Source organism: Lissotriton helveticus, chromosome 3_1 (genome assembly GCF_964261635.1).
Source record: "Lissotriton helveticus chromosome 3_1, aLisHel1.1, whole genome shotgun sequence".
In the NCBI taxonomy this organism is placed as follows: Eukaryota; Metazoa; Chordata; class Amphibia; order Caudata; family Salamandridae; genus Lissotriton; species Lissotriton helveticus.
The window spans coordinates 1,683,194,300-1,683,219,269 of NC_136061.1; positions in this window are offsets into that span (position 1 = coordinate 1,683,194,300).

The following is a 24,970-nucleotide window of genomic DNA, read 5'->3' on the forward strand; positions in this document are numbered from 1 at the left end:
GAGCAATGTCGAAGAGCGTCACTATTCTACTAATGTGATTCATAGTCCCCCGACCAGGGATAAATCCATGTTCTTTTGGGGAGACTAGGGGAGAAATAACCTTTGCTAACCTGGTCGCAAGGATTTTAGCATAGATCATCCCATCACAGTTGACAAGATAAATCGGGAGGTATGACCCTGGCAGGTACGGAGGTTTACCTTTTTTCCTAAAGATGATAATATTGGCCTCATCCGAGGATTGAGGTGCCCTTCCCATTGGGCTGCTTGGAAGGCAGCCAGCAGATCTATTTTAATATCCTAAAAAAAAGGCCCTATACACCTCCGAAGGGAGCCTATCAGGGCCTGCTGCCTTACCAATCGCCATACTGGTCATGGCTAGTTCTAACTCCTCCATTGTAATAGGGCTCACCAAGATCTCTGCCTCCACCTGACCAACTTGTTCCACCAATTGTTGTATTGCAGAGTCCCCAAATACAACCCTGTTTCTTTCCCCAGATATACATTTTCAAAATATTCATAAAAAATCAGAAGAATTTCTTGGGGATCACCTGACTGATTCTTCATACCGGCTATTCTATGAGCAGCTTCATTAGAACGTAATCTCTTGGCCAGGCAGCGCCCTACCACTTCCCCGCACTCATAACATTCTTTTTTGTACACCAACGGGCATATTACCAAGGGTGGCGATAGGCAATTATCGCTGGTTTAGCGGTCGTTTTCGGCCTCTAAGCGGCAATAATTCTATCGCTCTATTAGCAAGCTGTCGCTAACTGATGTTAGCGACAGCTTTTAGGCGTTAGCGAGCAGTTTGGGGCCCCGCTTTGCATGTCAGCAATATTTATCGCTAATGACATGCAAAGTGGATGTACCCAACCTGTTAGCGACTAAAAGCAGTCGCTAACATCGCTATCGCCTATTAGCAAGGCAGGCGTAGCGATGGAAATATTCCCGCTATCACCAAAAACCAACGCCTGCTCAGACCAGTTCTTAGCCATGTTATCCAATGGGATGTGGATAACATGACTAAGAGCATTTCGTCGCTAATGCGTGAATATCGCTGTATTCTCAGCGATATTCACGTATTTTAGCACAATGGAGAAAAACGTTGCTAATAGCATGTTTCTCCGCTAACATATCCAGCGATAGGCAGCAATAAAAAAATCGTCGCTAAGCCTATTTAGAGATAATTATCGCTACCTGTTGGGAATATGCCCCCAAGTATTTAGCTGCAATTTCCTTACTCCAAGATAAATTGATGTTAGCCTTACATTTAGCGACCATAGTTTGTAATTCAGCAATTTAATTCTTAGCCAAGATCCCCTGTGCCAAGTTTTCGTCTGCGGTCTTAAGTTTAATATACAGTTCCTGCATTGAAAGCTTGGCTTTCTTTTGCTGGTATAATCCATAGCTCAGGACCTCCCCTCTAAGACAATCCTTAACCGCATCCCAGAGGACCCTATTGAAGGCTGAGTGCCGGTTATCTTGGAGGGAGCCCTTAATCCAGCACTTGATGTGATCTATAAAACTTTTTTCAAGAAGCAGTTTCCTATGAAAGGTAAAAGTTTGTGGGTTTATACAAGAAACTAATACGGGAATATCCATGAACACTGGTGCATGATCAGATGAGATTCTTGGGAAAACCTGGATTTTGGCTTCTGTAAATAATGCAGGCGGTACAAAAAAATAATCAAGTCATACTAACTTTTGATGGGGATGAGAATAAAATGTTAAACTAGGATCTTGCAAACAAAGATGATCCCATACATCCACCAACCCATGATCCATCAGTAAGTGAGATAGTACCTTAAAAACCCTAGGTTTCCTACCTTGTAATTTTGTATACCCGATTGAAGTTCCTTGTAAATCAAGTTGATATTAAAATCCCCACACATCACCAAGGGGGTAGGCCATAGTGCGAGCTCCACATTAAGTTGTTCAAAACCGCGGCTTCATCAAGATTGGAGCCGTAAATAGTGCAGAGCGTAAACTCATTATCCCCTATCATACATTCCAGGATAAGCCATCGCCCCAACTTATCAGCTAATACCCGCCCGAGGTTTGTATGACAGGTTTTGCTAATACCGCCACCTTGAGTCATTGTAGATTGTTGAGAGGCTGCTAAAAGCACAAAACCCATTTCTGATAAACTTTTCTGCTTTCCCCAGGATATATGGGTTTCTTGTAAACAAACCACATCTGGTAAGATCACCCGAAGTTCAGCGGTGACCCTTTGTCTTATTATAGCTGTTTAGGCCACATACATTTAATGAGCATACTCAAAGCCCGGGTCTAACCATTAGAAAAATAGTCAATCCAATACTCAATTCTCTAGGAAGGGACATTAAATCTGTCAAACTCAAAATGTTATTGATACTGTGGATTATTTTACCCCACCCCAACCACCCAACTCCCCCTGATCCCCTCGATCCCCACCTCACCCCCATACCCCAAACCCTATCCTTCCGCGAGGCTTTGGGACCGATAGTCCCTGTGATGACAAGCTCCCACGATCCAGGTGATCGCCCCCACACCACACCCATCACCCTAAAACCAAGCATGGCGACATACAAAACCTATGGAATTCACAGCATTCTTAAACCAAATACATGTTGCTGGTGCCAACTTATCCTAATTACATCACCTAATTGCACTAAGGGTGAAAAAACTCACAAGAGAAAGAAGAAGAGAAAAAAAGGGAGACAGAGAGAAATAATAAAAGTAGAAAGCAGACATAGTTATGGATTTACATATTAATTCGGGCCCTGACCTTAATTCTAAGTGAGATTAACTGCAGACCCCATGCACGTTATACATAGATTGTAAAAACTCTTTCGCTAGCACTTCAGAGGTGAAGAACCGGGTTTGATCTTTGACAATAACTTTAAGTTTGGCTGAGTTTAACAAAAAGACTTGAGCCCCTTTGGCCTGTGATGAGCTGGCGTAAGTGCCAGCATCTTTCCACGGTTAGATGACAATAATCAGGTCTAACAAAGAACTCAAGCCCTTTCCCTGCCCTTTTTTGATCAGGCCGTGCCAGAGAATACACATCTTCCCGAGCCAGAAAGCTATTTAGAGAAATAAAGATTGCTCTCGTCTGTCTACAGTTTGACCAGATCTAGGACGAAGGTTAAATGGGAAGCGTTGTGCTCTCTCTACTTCTCTCGCCCAGTCCTATTTACCGAGTTCTGGAAAGACTTCCGTAAATGAGTCAATAATGAATTTACTCGGATCCTGTCCTTCAACCCCCTCTGGAACTTGCAAGACTTTAAGATTGTTTCTACGAGAGCGACTTTCTATATCGGCTAGTTTTCACTGCGTATCGTCTTTTAGGGACCGTAGAGAATCAGTCAGAGCCTTCTTTGCGACCAATTCTTCTTCAAGACAAGAGATTCTTCTTTCTGCTTCATTAAATCTTGTAGTGAACTCCATGCAAGTCTTTGCTATACGCCGCACCGAATTATGCAGTTTCCGGCATGACCCCGGACTCTCTGGCTTTGTACTCATGCCTCTTCTCTGTGGGTGACCATGGTTTGATAGATCAGAGCTAGTGCTATATCTTCGGTTGAATTGGTTGGTAGTTTGGTAGCAGTGCCCGGGTTATGGCCATTCTCTACACTTAAGTCAGTTGAACAAGAGTAGTCCCATTGTAAGACATTGCTTCCATTTCCATTGTTCATTTGGTTGGTGCCACCTTTCAAATCCTGTCTTTTACGAACTGTTCGCAGACAACCATCTGATATATTGCCAGAGTCCTCTATGTGCGTACTACTATGGTCACTACCTTCATCACCCTGCTCACCAATCATAACTGAGGCTGTCAGTATAGTCTCAAGGTCATCGCTTGACAAATTGGACTGGTCTGATAATGAGAAAAAATAGTCCCCAGATTCTATGTCCTGCAATGAGGCTTTCGAACTTATATTGTCATCTTTTGTAGCCTCTTTTAACACTGCCCCCGCCTCGTCTACATCCATCAAGTTGGCGTTGGGGCCACTATCCGAAGAGTCCTGGGTGGGGGGCCCACGAGCAGTATTTGGGACACTCCCCTCCCCATTTATGATCCTATCCATTCCAATACCTTAAGCAGGTCCATGCAAAGATATTGGATCTGTGTTACAGTTACCAGTGTCACTGAAATTGAGGTCTTTCTCTCTCATCTCTTGATTTGTGATAGGGTCTACAGTGCACCTAGACCCTACTTCTGCGGCAGGAGACATACTCTGGGAAGATTGGGAAGATTGAGCATCTTTCCCCTTATTTTTAGATTTACCAGCGGAAAAAAATAGCAGTATGGTGCACTTACCCACAGTCTCCAACAGTTTACCTCCTTTTCCTGCTTTTGCCACAGTATCCTTAATTGGCGTCTTAGAACCGCCGCTCACTGTGTTCTTTGATCCAGTATTGGCAATATCGGTATTGTTCACATGAGGGCGAGTCCTCCCTCTCACTGCCTTGGGAGGCATTGCTTGCACACCTCACCCCAGCCCTCTGTGGCCGCCATAGTGTGTAGATGCCGGCAGAGAAGACCAACATCGGCGCCAGATGTTACTCCACCTGCTGCACTGATGTAAACGGCGTAGCCTCACCGAGATTATTGCAGCTGTGACGGTTAACATGCCGCCTCGTTAAGATATTTCTTCCACCGTTTCTCTGCCTCTCCATTTCTCTCCTGTGCGGTCAGTTTAATGTAGCCATAGAGTGGGGTTTGAGCACCTGGGAGCAGCCAGCTCACACGTCCGAAGCAGCGGATGCCTTCTTGCCCTTAGCCAAAGGAAGACAAATGTAACTGTTGTATGGAATTAGATGTCACTACATCCAGGATGAACGCAATCGACAGGGGGCCTACCCCCTAGAGATGGGCACCTGGCTGGACGCTAGTGGCATGACTTCACACGCCACTAGCGAGCCTACCACTAGCGTAGCAAAGTGTTTTGTAGCAACAATTGAAAGTACAGAAGTTATTGCTTTCTTGTTATTACATGATTTGGACTTTTTGGGGGGATGGGGAGGCTACTGCACATACTTACCTCGTCTCTTTAGCAGCCGCGCGGGTACGATACTGCCCAAGGGGAGGGAGGTGATTCCCTCTGTTGGGGTTTGGTTGGTTTTACCGTCCCCACTTTTGTGCTTAGTTACTGAGTAGGAAATTATGCCATGGTTTTACTGGTAACACTTGTGAGAATGCGTGGCTGCAGAAAGGTGGTGAAAATGGAGTATATGTGTTGTGCAGCCCCCATGACAAAATTGATTACATGGAATGTCTGTGGTATAACTGCCTTTGCAAGCCACAGAAGAGTATTTGAATATTTTAAATGGTATAAAGTAGCAGGAGCATGCCTGCTGGAGACACATGTCTGGGAGGATTCCTTACCATGTATACATGAGCGATGAAGGGTGCAACTTTACACTACCTCCAACTCTGGATTTGCTAGAGGGGGGCTCATTTGGGTGGCCCCTGGGGTTCCCTTTCAACATTTACACCACTCTGTGGACCTCAGAGGGAAGATATGTTATCCTACATTGGAAATTTAGATGGTAAGGAAATATGCATTATTAACACGTGTGCCCCTAATGATGATTGTACGCCCTTTTTCCCCACCTTGATGGGGGTGCAAGCTCCAAACTTGGGAGCATCGATATTGCTGACAGGTGACGTTAAATGCATCTTTGATGGCACCCTGGACCGTGAGCCCCCGCAAGCCCATACTAAGCCCTTACTGACTGGGACACTATGTGATATTTTGGATGGCATGCATCTATTTGATGTGTGGTGACAACGCCACCTAACAGCCCAACAGTTTTCTTGTTACTCTCCTGTGTTAGGAACCTTTAGTTAGTTAGACTACTGGTTCCTCTCATCCAAACTAGGACCTGTATTGAGGGTAATAACCTATTTACCTAAATACCTTTCTGACCATTCACCCGTATTGCTAAGCCTGGGTAGGGGAAAAGTCCACCCTGCGATACCCCGCTGGCGACCTAGGACTGAGGTCTTGACAGACCATCCATTTGTGGCTACACTCTTAGAAGCACTAGAATGTTATTTTGAAGAAAACTGGGGATCCACCATGAGCCGAGTGCTCAAATGGGAGGCTATGAAGGTGGTCATTAGGGGAGTGTGCATTAAGACGTCATACGGGGTTCGCCAATAACTGGAAAAAGACATAGCCAAAGAGGAACCAGTATTGAGCCGGCTAGGGCTCCCCACTCGATGGCAGAGTGGTATGTGACTCAGGAGGCACTGCTGGCAGTCCTGCATAGAATAGAAAAACATTTCGGTTCTACATACCAACAAAGGATACATATAAAGGGAGATAGAGCCAGAGCATTACACGCTTGTCTGGTTAGGTGAGAATCAGACATTCCTCCCATTGTGCAGCTCTGAGATGGTGGGGGGAATATGATCTATTTGCAGAACGCAATCACTCCGATCCTGTCTGCCCACCTTGAAGATCAACCCTCTGCCCAGCAGGAGAAGATTCAATCTTTTTCGGACTCTGTCAGGCTCTGCCAGATGGACCCAGAAGCAAAGGAGGTTCTAAATGCCCCGATACGAAAGGAGACAATTCTGTTGGATATTCAACGCCTTAAAACTGCTAAGAGCCCTGAAGCCGAAGGATTAACAGCAGAGTTCTGTCAGAAGTTTGCCCCCTTGTTGGTCAACCACCTAATGGAGGTCTTTAATGAGGCACGCATGGCGGGTTCTCTGCTGACCTCCATGTGAGAGGTCATGGTGGCCATGACAACAAAGACAGATAGAGACCCCCTCCTAGGCAATTCTTACAGGACGATTACTTTACTAAATATAGATGTAAAAATACTTAGTGGAATCTGGAAAGCACACCTTCTCCCGAGGGTTTCCCACATTGTCCATACAGACTGGGCAGGGTTCATACTTAAATGCAGCACCACTCATAACCTATGAAGACTGGCACATAAATGGCACGCCCCGTCTAATGCATGACGATTATGCATTGGCGCTGGTGGATATCAAGATGGCCATTGATTCGGTAGATTGGCCCTATTTGTGGCAGGTCATCCAGTGAGTTGGTGCAGGTAGGGAGTTCCTTAGATGGACCAGGGTACTCTACACATCCCTTACAGAGAGAATTAGAATGAGAAAAAGTGGTGTCCAGACCATTCGTTTTTTGCAGAAGCACCCACCAGGGGTGCCTACTCTCCCTGCTGTTATTTGCAATAGCCAAGGAACCGTTGGCGGCTGCCCTACGTCATACACTGGGACCTTGGGGCATCAGGGTGGAAGAGACCAACCCTGTTGTCTCCCTATACGCCGATGATACGCTGGTCTATCTTTGCCAACCGACAAATTGGGTGCCACTTCTCCTTGGAAAACTGCAGAGATTTGAAGAGGTATCAGGACTCTGGATTAACCCAGGTGAAACCAAGCTTATTCCCATCGGCAGACAGGGAAAAGTTCCTCAATCCGAGCTGACGAGAGGGGAGCTGCAATGAGTAGATGAGTGAATGAGATATTTAGGGATAATGCCCATGAAGGGGTCCACACAGTTAGCTCTAATGCACGATTTAAACTCTTAGAATACAACCTACTTCCTCAGGTATACCTCACCCCATGTACATTACATATATTCTACCCAGCCCTTAATGATGAATGCCCGAGATGTAAGTCGCAAGCAGCTGACTTTCTCCACATGGTTTGGATTTGCTCACCATTATTCTCCTAATGGGACACACGGATCGCACACTTTCAAAGGGTCATGGGAATCGGTAATTCCTAAAGAGATCATACACGTATTGTTGGGCCTAATACCAAAGCCTAAGCACAAGAAACTAAGCAGGAAATTCAACCTACTGGGGTTGGCGCTGGCAAAGCGGTGCATTGCATTAACATGGCTCAGACCTAGGACCCCACAAGTAGAGGAGTGGATTATAGATAAATGTGAGTGGAAGATGGTGGAAAGGATGTGAATGAAGCTTGTTCTTAAATATATAAAGCTTGTGGGCGATCTCCAGGCACGGTCCCTAATGTTAGCAGAGCTCAGAGAGGAACCAACCCTGGAAACTCAGAGGTCTACAGGTGCAGTGTCAGTCAGTCAAAGCATCAATTATTTAGACCACTGTTCTTTAAACAACATTAAAACACAAGATTTTATAAATCACAATATCATAAAATTCTATTAAAATAAGTAACCTGTGAAAAAGGATAAAAAGTAGCACAGATATTCATACAATAAGTTACATAATAGCGCAATTTCTCAATGGAAACATTATAAGCACATCCGCATGGAGGATAATTAAGAACTTATTAAAATTTAATGTAAGAATTCTTGTTAAGAAATATTTGCAGAAAAGTTATCTTAAAAATTGACATCACTTAAAACCATCCAAAAACCCAATTCCATCAAAACCTGCAAGCTCAAATTAATTTTTCCATAAAAGACCTTTTTACGGCATTCATATATCTCCCAATTGCAATTGCAAAATCAAGATTATGCAAATCAGTCAAGAGTTCTACTGCATGAGCCCAAGCTACAGTACCATATTTTAAAAAGATGGGACGTAAAAACAGTTTCCGCAGGATGTCACATTTCGTGCCTACAATACATGTACAATTGCCATCAGACTGCATCATTTCTGTTTTTAGTCTCTCATTTATCATCCAGGCATTGATACGAATTCTCAATCTTAAATCGTCACATCAGAGGCAATGATTAGGTAATGTATCCAGGTAAGGGTACCAAGCTTCATTCAACCAGCTAGACATCATAAATTGTACAGATTTCTTCTTGCTCAGATACTCCCCGTCCTCCCTCCTAGATGGTTTCTTCCCTTGGGACCTGAGTGTGCTCTTGGTGATTTCTGCTTGTAATGTGTGTTGAGAAATTCTCACAAACAGAGTACAGTTTATTTCTGGTCTCCTTTGCTCATTTTAAATTACTAAGCTGTATCTCATTTCTATGCCATTGTGAGCCTGTATATTCCAAGATGTCATTTATAGCTCAATTCTGATTGCTTGAATCATAGATGAGCCTGGCAACGACATTAGGGATTTCAAACACTTCCTTTCCTCTAAATCCCATCCATTTTTACCACTTAGGTAGAGTGCTTCTACCCCGTAAAGTAGTTGAGGGGGTATCATCGCACTGTAGGCCTTTAACAACGGTCTGTGGGACATATCTCCACAGACACGAATACATTTTTTCAACCCACAAACTGATGTAAGGGCTTTTGCTTTCAGCGCTTCTAAATGTGTATGCCACTTTAAAGTCCTATCAAACCAGAGGCCACGGTAATTATACTTGTTCACAATTACTAATTTTAATGGGCCCAACTGCCCTTGGGGTCTCTTTTAACAAAGCATAACATTTTGGTTTTATCCAAGTTTACAATTAAATGATTTGGCACACAATGTTCTCTGAATACTTTTAACTTCCTTTGAAGGCCCAACTCTGCCTGGTCAAGGATTACTTAATTATCTGCATACAATAGACAAGATATTTGTTTACTATTCGTTTTTGGGCTGGCACGTCTATCTATTTCTAACACAGAGGGCAGATCAACCAAGAATATGGCAAAGAGTGGAGGGGCCAGCACACAACCCTGTCTAAGACCATTCTCAATAACTATTTTAGATGTTAAGATCCCCACTGTATCTTTATTAATTTGCGCCCAATTACCTCTATGTAGCTCCTTTATTATGACCAGCAGACCTTCTGGGGTGTCATATGTTTTCAGAGTCTTCCATCGGCATTTCAGGTCTACTAGGTCAAACACTGTCCAAACATCCACAAAATAGCAATATAGCTTCCCTCTTTGATCAATTGACTTCCGCGCAGCCACCCATAGGGCAAAACAATGGTCGATCGTGGAGTGTCCTTCCATGACCGGAACAGGCAGAATTGACCATTGCTCCACCCAATTCTTCAGTCTACCCAAAATTATTTTTGTAAAAATTTTCTACCTAATATCCAGCAGATTAATCAATCTATCATTTTTCTGGGCTTTCACATCTCCCTTCTTATGTACAGGTCTAATTAAAGCTCCCTTCCAACTGTTTGGCATTTTGCCTGAATCTAGTATAACCAGGAACATATGGACAGGAATTCAGCCCACCAATTTATCTGTGACTTTATTATAATAACTGGAAGGTAATTGTGTCCTGCTGCTCGGGTTAGCTTTAGCTTCTTTATGGTGCGCTTCACATTCTCTACTGTGAAGTCCATTTTTTAATCTTCCACTGCCCCACCCCAATGCAACCCTTCTCCAGCTTCAGGCGCTTTACATGTACCATAAAATTCCTTCAAGTATTCCTCTCATGCTGCTTCTTCTACCACGCAGCACATGGCCTGTGGGCTTGTTCTGAAGATTGCTGTATCAGCTTCCAAAACTTCCAGAACTTTTTTGCTGCAATGGTTTCCACCAGGTGTTAAACAAAAGAGATATGATGTTACTCTGAGATGAGAGTCAATAAGTCAATAACCAGAGACTATAAACCAGCCTAAGCAAGGTAATTCAAAGTTGGGAATCCATTTTAATGGATTATAATACCCTCACACACCCTGTCGGGTGTCATGCTTCATCATCGGGTTCCTCCTCGTCGGGTCGGCAGTGCAATACCTGACGGGCTCCCTATAATAGGGGCACTTTAACGAAGATCTTTTTCCAACAGCCGTTTGGTGAATTGAGGGTGAGGGGCCTGGTTTGTGTAGATGAGTGTGTATTGGTGGGTTTGGAGTGAGTAGAAAATAGGGTTGGGAGTACCTACAAAATCAATTTTAATCAAGGGGTCTCCTACTCTAGGTAAAAGAAAAAGGTAAAAGGCGCTAAACTGAGGTTATGTCTCAGGTTGTGGCACTCTTATACGTGGTAGGTTAACATGTTTCTCACCAACTGAATAGTCTGCGGGCGATTCATCAGGACCAAAACAAGGGGTATACTATCTACAACTAAAACTAAGAATTACGATGTGGCTGCACACTCACATCAACCATAAGACTAACTCGTCGGATACCCGGTAGTACTGGAACTACCCAGAACTATGGACTAACCAGACTTCACAGCACCCGGCAGGTAATCAACACAAGGGGTTCCTCGTGTATTTGGTGCAAGTAGCACGAAGTCTGTAGACCTACCCACTCCTACCGGGCCGGGTGTTCCCATAATTTCTCTTAATAAATCCTTTTCTGGTTCCTGACTAGCATTTTGTATTCTCTTCACAATTTATTAAGCTTTATAACTCTACCCAGATCACATTTAACTCTAAAATGTCTTTCTTCTCACCCTTTACTTCCTCATACATTCCCCAGTAAACCACTTTGCTCGTTTACCTAGATTATTTGCTGATTATTCTATCTTGACTTATTATTTTTTAATTTTACTCCGAGGCATTGTACTACTTGTTAAATTTTCCCTCAAACCATACGTTTAAGGGTGTCACCTCTTTCACAATCTTAGTTGACATTAATGTCATTATCCCTCCAGCTGGGCACCCAAACCTTTTTTTCTTCGCTGGTCTATGAATTTGAAGGATCACTGAAACAATATCGACGTCAAGAATATCAAGTTACAAAAATATCAAGGTAAAAATATAAAATACCAAAATATTGACCTCCTATCTCCAAACAGGTAAGTATAAAAATAGCGAATCAAAAATATCGTTGTAAAAAATATAGTTAGTAAAACTATCAAATTTTTTAAAATACTTTAAATTAATTACAAATTAATGAAATAATAAATATAATTAACTTAAACATACTTAAAATACTTAAATAACTTTAAAATTAATAAATAATTAAAGTAAGTAAAAAAAACATACAAATTGATTTATTAATACATATATTACCTACTGGCGGTCGCCAGTAGGTATATATAGTTAGGATTTTTTCTCTATGGGATTTTTGAAAATTCTATGTCTAATAACTTTGGCGTTTGTGGACGGAATTGGCTGAAATTTTCAGGAAAATGGCACATTTTGTTTTTGAGCAGCCCCTGAAAATTTTGGGGGGGTTCGTCAAGGGGGGGCCGAGAAAAAAGGGGGGTCCCAAAACGCGTTTTTCCCATGTTAATTTCCATAGGGCGGTTGGCCTCACTTTTAGCCCGAACGGCTGAATGGATTTGCACGAAACTTGGCAAAATTGTAGGGACTGGTAGCCCGATGTGCCTTTTGTAGGTCTCAATATATGTGCTCCAGTGGATTTTGAGAAATTAACGTTTAAAAAAAGATATATATCTGTAACAGCGGACTGGGCAGCGGCCCAGGACGCGTACTTTTCGCGCAACGGAGCTTTGTGAAGCGAAGCTGATTGGTTCTCCGGCGTCTGTCAACATTCCAAACAGTCCGTAGCGGCCGCCATCTTGTCTCTCGGTAGGATCGAGAGACAAGAGGAGGTCAAAACAAAGGGGGAAATAACTATAAGGGGGCATAGTAGATCCTCGCTGACCCCCTAGGTTTGATGTGGAGGTTTTAAAAGGGCCCCGCGGGGCAAAAAAAATAAATAATAATAATAATCGAACGGCTGAATGGATTTGCACGAAACTTGGCAAAATATTAGGGACTGGTAGCCCGATGTGCCTTTGCTAGGTCTCAATATATGTGCTCCAGTGGATTTTGAGAAATTAACGTTCAAAAAAAGATATATATCTGTAACAGCGCTCCGCTTCGCGTAACGGAGGTTTGCGAAGCTGATTGGTCATTCTGTCACTGGGCTATAGTTGGGCTACATCTGGCTGATATTTGGGCTACATTTGTTTTTTTGTGTGTCTGGCGGCCATGTTTGGGCTACATTGGGCTACATTGGGCTACATTTGGGCTCCAACATATATATAGGCCAATGTAGCCCAATATATATTTTTCAAAGTTAATTTTCGTAAAAACCACTGGAGCATATATCTTGAGACATAGCAAAGGCACATCGGGCTACCAGTCCCTACAATTTTGCCAAGTTTTGTGGAAATCCATTCAGCCGTTCGAGCTAAAAGTGAGTCCAACCGCCCTATGGAAATGAAGGAAATGAATGGGTAATTTGTAATTAGCAAATAGCTCATCGCAAACTAGGAATGGTAAAGAATCGCTATTTATTCCTTAAAGTTCGCTATTTAGGAAATGCAAAAAACTTTGATGATACATATGGCGGTTCATCTCTAACAAGATAAGAAGCATAGGGATACATTTATGATGACTGGCGCATCACCAGGGATGTGTTAGTCATTCTGTGCCGCTGTTCCGTCACCTATGGTGTGCTGCATTTACAATGCGGCGCATCATGGGGCAAAAACAGCACAGATGCGTGATGTATCTGTGCCGTAAAGGTGGCGCATTGCTGGAGTTGTATCGCAAGTGTGATGAAGCTCCAGCAAGGGTCGGGGGTGCCCCTGTCGCAGGGTTTCTGTTCTCACACAGAACTGCGGACAGAGGATTGGAACCTCGGCGAATTAGGGTGTCCCAAAACTCACGTTAGTAATCAAAAACTCCTTAGCAAGCTAGGTACAGTGTCACATTGGATATAACAAACTCTCAATGTTTAGACAATCCAGAATATGAACTTATAGTACCTCAGGATACGTGGAACTCATGAACAGTCGGTCGTTATATATTTCTTAGAAACCAGAACATGGAGTTAAGAAGAACACATGTGTATTTGAAATGTTTATTTACTAATGCCGTCTTCACAGGCGTAGTATCTTAGATAATACAAGTACACATATTATCAGTAGCAAAATTACCAGCATAGTTACTAGTACATAAAAAGCGAATGGTGATAGTATGTTAACATGCTGTAAATGAATAAGAGTTAGCAACACTTATAAGCAGCAGCGGGCCGTGGAGGGAGTTACGGTGGGGCAGGGAGGCGGGGAGGGGGAGGGGCAAGGTAGAGAGGGCTCCACCCTGCTTCTCCCCGCCTCCCTGCCTCACCGTAACTCTTTCCACGGCCCGCGGCTGCTTATATCTCACCCTCCCTAATACACATATTATATTATTTGCTAAGAAGGTCTCTTTGTGTTGGTTTAGGGCGTGCCCATACTTTAGTGTCTTAGATTTGAAGGAATCACATCAGCATACACCAGCTCTCTCTTCATGTGAGCCGCATCAACTGTTGTGTATGTGTGTTCGGCAAAGCAATATAAAACCCGCCTCATGCCCAGAATTGGCAGAAGTTGCACTTATGTTATGAGTATGAAGTCGTGGAGATCAGACCTCATAACAATTCTGTATCGTGTTGTTCTTGAAACTTTAGCACTCGCTGTACAGATATAGTTTAACAAGCAAAGCAGATAGTAGAGCAATAACATATTATTCTCATGTAAACCACGATGAACTACTAGGTTGAAAGCTAAAGCAACAACTAAGTGTCGTGTGCAGAAGTTGCAAAAAAGGAAAAATGGCGTTTAAACCGGTAATGAGCCCATGCTAACTTAACACGGTGTAAAGATATCCAGGACCTAGATGACACCTCCCCATGATCCGGAAACGAACTGAATAAGATAATAGAAGTGCCATCTCATGAGAGCAGATTGCAAGTTTATATGTGGACGGTCCGCAAGGTAAAGCATTAAAAACTAGGAAAATTTAATGCTAAAGAAAAATAAAACAGCCAAGTACTTTATCGAGTCTTAAGCCAATAGGCAAGGTAAATAATAAAAACTTGACAAATAAGTCAATGAATTGTCAATGAAATGCTAGTACTCAGCATATCAAACATGAAAAAGGTCTATGACATAACTGTGTATGCAAAATAAGCTGCAACAGCCTCCAATAGGAAGTCACCGTCTTCATCCGAAAACAGTTCAGCCATCCAATTTAAAAGCGGAAAAGAACATACGTGCTCTCCCAGCACCGGATCCTCTATCACCATCAGAGGACAGCTCGGTGGGTTTTCAAGAAAGCTCTGTTCCAAGAAAGACTGTGCTGCCGCCAGTAAATTCCAGGGACCAAGTAGTCCATGCATCAATGCCACAGCCATAATCCTTTCGCCAGGACAAACCAACTCGTGAGTAATGATAGGAGTCATCAGCTGATTAAAGTCGACGTCAGGAGAAACCGGTCCGCAGAGACACAAATCAATGGCCCAATCGAAATCACAGGTCAGGCAGTGAAATACAGGCTGGACACAGGTGAAGTAGGAGAATCGAAAAGATAATCCATATGCCGTGCTTAATATCGCCAACGGCATTGTGCCATAATATTCTAGCATGCGATTGCGGAACAGTGTCAGCAGCTGCAGGGTGGGAGGTTGCATAGGAGGGACATCCATATTTAAAAATGTAAAAAAGCACAAGAGCGTCCGCTGGTAATGCAAGTAAAAATGCCAATCCACGAACCAGAGTGGAGAAAATAGAATGAAAGGAAGCAGGGATGAGTCCAAAGATTTTCTCAAATGAAGTCACGAGACCACTGGTAACAACTTTAAAAAAGTGCGCCAGGGACTTTGCGGAGGATGCGTTAAAGATAGTCGGAACCATCTTGCTGAATTTGAAAGGCAAATCTGAATTGAAAAGTGTGTGCACCTCTGTACGGGTGTTAGCTATGTGAAGCGCGAAAGTTTCACGGGCCGAACTCAAGGCCACCTCTCTCTGAGACAAAAGAGCTCTTATTCTTGCCATGCCGTTGAAATCTGTCCCAAGGTTGGTATTTGTGGCCAGATTCAATCAATCAATCAGGTCATTTGTAAAGCGCACTACTCACCCGTAGGGTCTCAAGGCGCTGGATTGAAAACTCCCTATGTTCATGTGTGGGAGGAAATAGAACATTTCTGCAGCAAATAACCCGTTCACTTACTGTTACGATAAAAGGAATACTTTTAATTAACTCAGAACAATCTTCATTATTGAGCATCAAATAACTACCATTTTCCAACAACTTGAACGTGGGGATGATAGCAGGAACTGGCGTGCCTTGCAACACGCAAGCCATATTTGGTCGGTGTTTGTTGCATGGACCGTGTAACTGTATGTGCCTACACATTAGTGAATGATCTGGCGTCTCAGTGCATTCCTCTCCATTCAGATAAACTTCTTGATCATCTTTGAAACATCTGTATGTGTATGGAAGCGACCAGACCCCATGAAGAAAAGCACTACCTAAAGGTTCATAACGACCTATTGGTATATATTTCATACAATTTGAAAACTTATATAAAGCAAAAGGCAGCGTTATTAAACCGTGGATAAGGCACGTTGCCAAAAAACCCGCAATCCTCTGCTGATGATGTCACTGAGCATGTCATGAATGATGTAATATGTGACATCATCAGCAGTGGATTACGGGTAATAGTATCTCTAGTTTACTCCCCTATAGCTGTCTGTCTTTTAACATAAGTGTCTGTTTCCTTCCCTTATACTTACTGTTTTTGGTTCGCTTCCGGTTCGCGTACCGGCGAGCGAACTGGGAAGCGAACTAAGAGAAATAGAGGTTGCCACAGTTCCAAATATTGTACCAATTTTTTAATAACGGGGAGGTAGTTCTGAAAAGAACTTTTTTTTTTATTTTTCAGAACATTTATTTACTTTTTTTGAATTTTCTGAACAGTTTTATATTTTTTTGGGTTTTTATTGGAGGGAGCAATGAAAACGATTCATTGTAAAGGGCTCAACAGGAGCAACAAAACAAAAAAAAGAAGTATTTATTATTTTGGGCGTTTCGTACAAACTTGCATATGATAGTCAATAGCTCTGTTGATCAGAGTGATGCTTCTTTCTCCGTAGGAAATGAATCCATCGCAAAATACGCAGATGTGTTTTACATCACCAAATCTCATTTGTATATTTGGCACCATCTCCCTGCCCTCTGGTCCCGTTACTTCCGGTACAACAGATCTTCTGGCCATAATAGGGAGATTATCTAGGTCGTTCCGAAACTGTGCAGCACTGTAGTTGTTAGGATGCCACCTAGTCATATGGCGATGCATTGTGTAGTTTCCGAAACTGTATTTTTTGTCGGTCCCTCTGGACAGTCTATCTTGACATATAAGGCAAGTTACGTATCTTGCATTTACTTTTTTCTGACCTTTGGGAATTTTAAAAAATTGCCAAATGAAGTTTTCTTTCCGGTGAGACGTCCTGGGCTGCTCAGGCAAAAACTGCCTCTCTTCGTGCTCGTCCTCCTGTTCCTCTTCTTCGTCTTCTTGTTGAATTATAACTTGAGCAGGTGGTCCACTCTTCCTTGGATGTGGTGGAGGTGGTGGGGAAGCACCAGCTGAAGCTACTAAAGAAGCCATTGCTAAGTGATCACAAAGGGTCTTTCTCTCACAATGATGAAAGTCAGAGTGAGGAAAGAAGGAGGGATTTTCATCATTTGGGAAAAACAAGAGTTCTCAACCAATCAAAAGTGTTCATTTTAGATTATATGACCTAGTCTTACATCATTAGGAAACCAAAAGTGAAATAAACCAATGAAAAGTGTTATTACCAAGTCACATGACTTGCTGTGTTTACGTTAAGCGCTTTGCAGGGCCTCCCGGTTTGCTTCCAGAAACCTGCGCTTTGCGACTCGCTTCGCGTACCAGTTCGCTAACGTAGTACGTCATATGACGTATCACGCGACAACGTGAAACGTCATGCGGACGGGAGGCGTCACGATGTTGTTTTCTAACGCGGCACTTGCGGTAAAGAAACGTTTACCGGCTCGCGGTCTATTTCGCGGCATCAAGGTCAGCTAACGGGAAGCTTCCCGATTCGCGAAGCGGGAACGAAGAAAAAAAAATATTTAAAAAAAAAATTATTCATAAACATATAAAATATATTTTTGGATTTAAAGAAGAATACATTTTACAGCTACAGATATTAGCTGTTAAAAAACCAATGAAATTCACAGAAAAAACCATAGGTTACAGACCATATATAGTTAGGAATTAGCATTTACAAAACCTTGAAAATTCACTGAAAAAACCATAGGTTATAGACCATATATAGTTAGGAATTAGCATTTAGAAAACCTTATTTTACTCACACAAAACCATTGAAATTCCATATATAGTTAGTTGCACTAACTATATATCGCGCACCCGCAATCCACTGCTGATGATGTCACATATTACATCATTCATGACATGGTCAGTGACATCACTGATGACATCACTGATGACATCTCAAATGACATCACTGATGACATCACTGATGACATCTCAAATGACATCACTGATGACATCATGACACACCAATACCAGTTACTACATAAGCACTCACTGATTCCTATGTCTACACACACATTCACTCATTCACCCATACAATCACTCATACATACAGTCACTTATTATTACAACACTATCATATGCACTCATACACCTATGCAGACAGTCACACACTGCCACTCATCCATGGAGTTACTCACACACCAAGCCAGTCCTGTAAAGAATCAATCACACTTCCATTTCTTCATCTATACAGTTAAACACAGAACACCATACTTCAGTGACATCACTGATGACATCACTAATGACATCTGAAATGACATCACTGATGACATCTCAAATGACATCACTGATGACATCATGACACACCAATACCAGTTACTACATACACACTCACTGATTCGTACGTCTACACACACATTCACTCATTCACCCATACAATTACTCATACATACAGTCACTTATTATTAGAACACTATCATATGCACTCATACACCTAGTCAGTCCTGTGAAGAATCAATCACACTTCGATTTCCTCATCTATAGTTAAACACAGAACACCATACTTTTCACACATATACTAACACATACTTACTCTCTTATACAATCACTGATACAAGTACACATTGATATGCACAGAGTCACACACCTCCCAGCCAGCCACACACACACTCAGTCTTCCATACATCCAGTCATTCTTCAATATGTAAAACGTATTTAAACTTTACAAAAACACACAGACACTAGATGATGTCATCAGTGATGTCATTTGAGATGTCATCAGTGATGTCATCAGTGATGTCACTGACCATGTCATGAATGATGTAATATGTGACATCATCAGCAGTGGATTGCGGGTGCGCGATATATAGTTAGTGCAACTAACTATATATGGAATTTCAATGGTTTTGTGTGAGTAAAATAAGGTTTTCTAAATGCTAATTCCTAACTATATATGGTCTATAACCTATGGTTTTTTCAGTGAATTTTCAAGGTTTTGTAAATGCTAATTCCTAACTATATATGGTCTATAACCTATGGTTTTTTCTGTGAATATATATATAAACGTAATTTTAATTAAAAAAATTACAATATTTTTACCGTAGGATAGCGGAAAGGGTAACATTTACTATTACCACTCCAGTGAGTGCAACAGTAGAGAAAGCGTTGGATAGCGTAGGGGTAAAAATTACTATTCCAACTCCAGAGAGGGCAACAGTAGGGAAAGCGTTGGATAGCGTAGGGGTAAAAATTACTATTCCCCCTCCAGAGAGTGCAACAGTAGGGAAAGCGTTGGATAGAGTAGAGGTAAAAATTACTATTCCCACTCCAGAGAGTGCAACAGTAGGGAAAGCGTTGGATAGCGTAGGGGTAAGAATTACTATTCCCACTCCAGAGAGTGCAACAGTAGGGAAAGCGTTGGATAGCGTAGGGGTAAAAAGTTACTATTCCCACTCCAGAGAGTGCAACAGTAGGGAAAGCGTTGGATAGCGTAGGGGTAAAAATTACTATTCCAACTCCAGAGAGGGCAACAGTAGGGAAAGCGTTGGATAGTGTAGGGATAATAATGACTATTCCCACTCCAGAGAGTGCAACAGGAGGGAAAACGTTGGATACCGGCAGGGTAAAATTCACTATTCCCACTCCAAAGAGTGCAACAGTAGGGAAAGCGTTGAATAGCCTAGGGGTAAAAATTACTATTCCCACTCCAGAGAGTTCAACAGTAGGGAAAGCGTTGGATAGCGTAGGGGTAAACATTACTATTCCCACTCCGGAGAGTGCAACAGTAGGGAAAGCGTTGGATAGCGTAGGGGTAAAAATTACTATTCCAACTCCAGAGAGGGCAACAGTAGGGAAAGCGTTGGATAGCGTAGGGGTAAAAATTACTATTCCCACTCCAGAGAGTGCAACAGTAGGGAAAGCGTTGGATAGAGTAGAGGTAAAAATTACTATTCCCACTCCAGAGAGTGCAACAGTAGGGAAAGTGTTGGATAGCGTAGGGGTAAAAATTACTATTCCCACTCCAGAGAGTGCAACAGTAGGGAAAGCGTTGGATAGCGTAGGGGTAAAAAGTTACTATTCCCACTCCAGAGAGTGCAACAGTAGGGAAAGCGTTGGATAGCGTAGGGGTAAAAATTACTATTCCAACTCCAGAGAGGGCAACAGTAGGGAAAGCGTTGGATAGTGTAGGGATAATAATGACTATTCCAACTCCAGAGAGTGCAACAGGAGGGAAAACGTTGGATACCGGCAGGGTAAAATTCACTATTCCCACTCCAAAGAGTGCAACAGTAGGGAACGCGTTGAATAGCCTAGGGGTCAAAATTACTATTCCCACTCAAGAGAGTCCAACAGTAGGGAAAGCGTTGGATAGCGTAGGGGTGAACATTACTATTCCCACTCCAGAGAGTGCAACAGTAGGGAAAGCGTTGGATAGCGTAGGGGTAAAAATTACTATTCCAACTCCAGAAAGTGCAACAGTAGGGAAAACATTGGATAGCGGCAGGGTAAAATGTACTATTCCCACTGCAAAGAGTGCAACAGTAGGGAAAGCGTTGGATAGCGTAGGGGTAAAAATTACTGTTCCCACTCTAGAGAGTGCAACAGTAGGGAAAACATTGGATAGCGTAGGGGTAAAAATTACTATTCCAATTCCAGAGAGTGCAACAGTAGGGAAAGCGTTGGATAGCATAGGGGTAAAAATTACTATTCCAACTCCAGAGAGTGCAACAGTAGAGAAAGCGTTGGATAGCGTAGGGGTAAAAATTAATATCCCACTCCAGAGAGGGCAACAGTAGTGAAAGTAAATACTTCATATATAAATAAAAATAAATTAATACCAATTCCAAGTTAATAAAAAATAATTAACAATTTCATGTAATATAATAATTAATCAATTAAAATACAAATAAAAATAAATTATAAAAAATTATTGCCTATCACTACAAATTATTTACCAATTAACAATTCATTCATTAACAATTAAAACATAATTAAAAATTAGAACAACAAAAAACCAATAAATAATTTAAAATATTTCATTAATTACAATTAAGTTACTTCCCACCCTATTCCCCTATAAACACACAACCCACAACAGAAAATAAATTAATAAAATTTAAATAATTATCAATTAATCTGTTCACTAAAATGAATTACCAATTATATTTTAGGTAATTACCAATGAAAAATTTAAATAACAATTAATTCAAAATATATACCAATAAATACATTCCATGTTATCAATTTTGTCATAGGGGCTGCCATAACACATATACTCCATTTTCACCACCTTTCTGCAGCCACGCATTCTCACACGTGTTACCAGTAAAACCATGGCATAATTTCCTACTCAGTAACTAAGCACAAAAGTGGGGACGGTAAAACCAACCAAACCCCAACAGAGGGAATCACCTCCCTCCCCTTGGGCAGTATCGTACCCGCGCGGCTGCAAAAGAGACGAGGTAAGTATGTGCAGTAGCCTCCCCATCCCCCCAAAAAGTCCAAAACATGTAATAACAAGAAAGCAATAACTTCTGTACTTTCAATTGTTGCTACATACCAACAAAGGATACATATAAAGGGAGATAGAGCCAGAGCATTACACGCTTGTCTGGTTAGGTGAGAATCAGACATTCCTCCCATTGTGCAGCTCTGAGATGGTGGGGGGAATATGATCTATTTGCAGAACGCAATCACTCCGATCCTGTCTGCCCACCTTGAAGATCAACCCTCTGCCCAGCAGGAGAAGATTCAATCTTTTTCGGACTCTGTCAGGCTCCGCCAGATGGACCCAGAAGCAAAGGAGGTTCTAAATGCCCCGATACGAAAGGAGACAATTCTGTTGGATATTCAACGCCTTAAAACTGCTAAGAGCCATGAAGCCGAAGGATTAACAGCAGAGTTCTGTCAGAAGTTTGCCCCCTTGTTGGTCAACCACCTAATGGAGGTCTTTAATGAGGCACGCATGGCGGGTTCTCTGCTGACCTCCATGTGAGAGGTCATGGTGGCCATGATAACAAAGACAGATAGAGACCCCCTCCTAGGCAATTCTTACAGGACGATTACTTTACTAAATATAGATGTAAAAATACTTAGTGGAATCTGGAAAGCACACCTTCTCCCGAGGGTTTCCCACATTGTCCATACAGACTGGGCAGGGTTCATACTTAAATGCAGCACCACTCATAACCTATGAAGACTGGCACATAAATGGCACGCCCCGTCTAATGCATGACGATTATGCATTGGCGCTGGTGGATATCAAGATAGCCATTGATTCGGTAGATTGGCCCTATTTGTGGCAGGTCATCCAGTGAGTTGGTGCAGGTGGGGAGTTCCTTAGATGGACCAGGGTACTCTACACATCCCTTACAGCCAGAATTAGAATGAGAAAAATTGGTGTCCAGACCATTCGTTTTTTGCAGAAGCACCCACCAGGGGTGCCTACTCTCCCTGCTGTTATTTGCAATAGCCAAGGAACCGTTAGCGGCTGCCCTACGTCATACACTGGGACCTTGGGGCATCAGGGTGGAAGAGACCAACCCTGTTGTCTCCCTATACGCCGATGATACGCTGGTCTATCTTTGCCAACCGACAAATTGGGTGCCACTTCTCCTTGAAAAACTGCAGAGATTTGAAGAGGTATCAGGACTCTGGATTAACCCAGGTGAAACCAAGCGTATTCCCATCGGCAGACAGGGAAAAGTTCCTCAATCCGAGCTGACGAGAGGGGAGCTGCAATGAGTAGATGAGTGAATGAGATATTTAGGGATAATGCCCATGAAGGGGTCCACACAGTTAGCTCTAATGCACGATTTAAACTCTTAGAATACAACCTACTTACTCAGGTATACCTCACCCCATGTACATTACATATATTCTACCCAGCCCTTAATGATGAATGCCCGAGATGTAAGTCGCAAGCAGCTGACTTTCTCCACATGGTTTGGATTTGCTCACCATTATTCTCCTAATGGGACACACGGATCGCACACTTTCAAAGGGTCATGGGAATCGGTAATTCCTAAAGAGATCATACACGTATTGTTGGGCCTAATACCAAAGCCTAAGCACAAGAAACTAAGCAGGAAATTCAACCTACTGGGGTTGGCGCTGGCAAAGCGGTGCATTGCATTAACATGGCTCAGACCTAGGACCCCACAAGTAGAGGAGTGGATTATAGATAAATGTGAGTGGAAGATGGTGGAAAGGATGTGAATGAAGCTTGTTCTTAAATATATAAAGCTTGTGGGCGATCTCCAGGCACGGTCCCTAATGTTAGCAGAGCTCAGAGAGGAACCAACCCTGGAAACTCAGAGGTCTACAGGTGCAGTGTCAGTCAGTCAAAGCATCAATTATTTAGACCACTGTTCTTTAAACAACATTAAAACACAAGATTTTATAAATCACAATATCATAAAATTCTATTAAAATAAGTAACCTGTGAAAAAGTAGCACAGATATTCATACAATAAGTTACATAATAGCGCAATTTCTCAATGGAAACATTATAAGCACATCCGCATGGAGGATAATTAAGAACTTATTAAAATTTAATGTAAGAATTCTTGTTAAGAAATATTTGCAGAAAAGTTATCTTAAAAATTGACATCACTTAAAACCATCCAAAAACCCAATTCCATCAAAACCTGAAAGCTCAAATTAATTTTTCCATAAAAGACCTTTTTACGGCATTCATATATCTCCCTTGCAATTGCAAAATCAAGATTATGCAAATCAGTCAAAAGTTCTACTGCATGAGCCCAAGCTACAGTACCATATTTTAAAAAGATGGGACGTAAAAACAGTTTCCGCAGGATGTCACATTTCGTGCCTACAATACATGTACAATTGCCATCAGACTGCAGCATTTCTGTTTTTAGTCTCTCATTTATCATCCAGGCATTGATACGAATTCTCAATCTTAAATCGTCACATCAGAGCCAATGATTAGGTAATGTATCCAGGTAAGGGTACCAAGCTTCATTCAACCAGCTAGACATCATAAATTGTACAGATTTCTTCTTGCTCAGATACTCCCCGTCCTCCCTCCTAGATGGTTTCTTCCCTTGGGATCTGAGTGTGCTCTTGGTGATTTCTGCTTGTAATGTGTGTTGAGAAATTCTCACAAACAGAGTACAGTGTATTTCTGGTCTCCTTTGCTCATTTTAAATTACTAAGCTGTATCTCATTTCTATGCCATTGTGAGCCTGTATATTCCAAGATGTCATTTATAGCTCAATTCTGATTGCTTGAATCATAGATGAGCCTGGCAACGACATTAGGGATTTCAAACACTTCCTTTCCTCTAAATCCCATCCATTTTTACCACTTAGGTAGAGTGCTTCTACCCCGTAAAGTAGTTGAGGGGGTATCATCGCACTGTAGGCCTTTAACAACGGTCTGTGGGACATATCTCCACAGACACGAATACATTTTTTCAACCCACAAACTGATGTAAGGGCTTTTACTTTCAGCGCTTCTAAATGTGTATGCCACTTTAAAGTCCTATCGAACCAGAGGCCACGGTAATTATACTTGTTCACAATTACTAATTTTAATGGGCCCAACTGCCCTTGGGGTCTCTTTTAACAAAGCATAACATTTTGGTTTTATCCAAGTTTACAATTAAATGATTTGGCACACAATGTTCTCTGAATACTTTTAACTTCCTTTGAAGGCCCAACTCTGCCTGGTCAAGGATTACTTAATTATCTGCATACAATAGACAAGATATTTGTTTACTGTTCGTTTTTGGGCTGGCACGTCTATCTATTTCTAACACAGAGGGCAGATCAACCAAGAATATGGCAAAGAGTGGAGGGGCCAGCACACAACCCTGTCTAAGACCATTCTCAATAACT